Genomic DNA, 2,251 nt, shown 5'->3' with positions numbered 1-2,251 from the left:
AGCACGCCGGGCGAAATGCTTAGCGGTATTTCGTCTGTCGTTACGTTCTGAGTTCAAATTCCGCCGAGGTCGATTTTGCCTTTCATCCTTACGGGTCGATAAATTAAGAACCAGTTATGCACTGGGGTGGATGTAATCGACTCAATCCCTTTGTCTGTCCTTGTTTGTCCCCTCCATGTTTAGCCCCTTGAGGGCAATAAAGAAATAAGAAGCTTGCTTCTCCAACCACATGGTTCCAGGTTCGGTCCAACTGCGTGCCACCCTGAGGATGGGCGTTTGTGTGTAGCCCCGGGTCAACCAAAGCCTTGTTTGTGAGTGGATTTGGTAGAAGGAAGCTGTTTGGAGGCCAATCGTATGTATGTATGTATGTATGCATATGTGTTTGTATGTATAAATGTATGTATGTACGTATGTATGTATATATGCATATATATGTGAGTGTATGTATGTATGGATGTATGTATGTGTATATGCGTGTATATGTATGCATGTATGTATGTATGCGTGTAATGTATGCATGTATGTATATATGTGTGTATGTATGTGTGTATAGGTATTTGTGTATGTTTATTTGTAGATATCTGTTTGTGCGTGTGGATATATGTGTGTGTGTGTATATATGTGAGTGTGTATATGTATGCATACATATATGTGTGTGCGTGTGCGTGCGCGAGCGCGAGTTTGTCCTTTACCGGTGTTGTTTTCTGTACGCCTCCACAACTTACCGGTTCGGCAAAATCATCCTATAGAATAAATACCAGATTGTGAAAAAAACAAAGACAAAAAGAAAATCAACAACAACAACAACAACAATAAAAAACGTACCCAGGGGACTGATTCGTTCTACTTAAAATCCTTCAAGGCGATGCTCCAACATGGCCACAAGTCTAAATAAGTGAAACAAGGAAAAGATAAAAGATAAAAAATTATATAAAAAGAAAAGATGAAAAGAAAACATATTTTCTTGTGAATTATGACATGAACATCCTGATGCGAAATTCTTCCATCTATTCATTTCGAAGCTGGCAATTTGCCGCGAACAGTTTTCTGGTCGTTGTTGAGTTTTGTGTGTAAACGAGGGGGTGGCAGTTGAGGAATCATCTCACACAGTTTAGTGGTTTTTCTTCAACAGATATTTTTAGTTTCATTCAGATAATATAGCACCGAGAACAACAGATTCTTAGCTTTATTTATACAGGGTGTTCAAAAAGTCTCTCCGCAGTGAATTCCTTTTCATCCTGCGCATGAGCAACTTGGCTATCACTGCGTTGACGGCCGGGTGTCAGCCGTTGTCCCTCCGGATTTAAAATGATGGAGCGCCGGTATGGCTGTGTGGTAAGAAGCTTGCTTCCCAACCACATGGTTCCGAGTTCATTTCAACTGTGTGGAGCCTTGGGCAAGTGTCTTCTACTATAGCTTCGGGGAGACCAAAACCTTGTTAGTGGATTTGGTTGACGAAAACTGAAAGAAGCCCGTCGTATATATATATATATATATATATTTATGTGAGTGTGTCTGTGTTTGTCCCACCGTCATCGCTTGGCAACCGATGCCGGTGTGTTTACGTCTCCATAGCGTAGCGGTTCGGCAAAAGAGACCGAAGGAATGAGTACTGGGCTTACAAGGAATAAGTCCCGGGATCGATTTGTTCGACTAAAGGCGGTGCTCCAGCATGGCTGCAGTCAAATGATCGAAACAAGTGAACGAATAAAAGAAGATATATATATATTTTTATATGTATGTGTGTGTGTGTGTGTGCGTGTGCGTGCGCACAGGCTCGGGTGGGTGTTAAGAAGTAGGCTTCTCAACAATATGGTTCCGGGTTCAATCCTAGTGCGTCGCACCTTGTGCAAATATCTCTTTGATTATAGCCACGGGCCAACCAAAGCCTTCTTGTTGAGTGGATTTGGTAGACGGAAACAGAAACACACGCACGTGTGTGTGCGTGTATGTATGTATATGTACGTTTGTATGTATGTACATCTATATGTATTTATTTGTATAAATATGTAAGTATATATACATTTATGTATCTGTATGTATGTATGTATGTATGTATGTATATATAAATGTATGTATGTATATTTATTTATATATGTTTACGTATGTATATATATGTGTGTGTATGTATATGTTCATGTATGCGTATATATGTATATATATATATATGCATGTTTATATATATATATATATATATATATATATATGTTTGTATATATGCATGTATATATATTTATATATACGTATATAT

The sequence above is a fragment of the Octopus bimaculoides genome, chromosome 23 (assembly GCF_001194135.2).
Source record: "Octopus bimaculoides isolate UCB-OBI-ISO-001 chromosome 23, ASM119413v2, whole genome shotgun sequence".
Classification (NCBI taxonomy): Eukaryota; Metazoa; Mollusca; class Cephalopoda; order Octopoda; family Octopodidae; genus Octopus; species Octopus bimaculoides.
Note: the sequence above shows the minus strand (reverse complement) of the source record.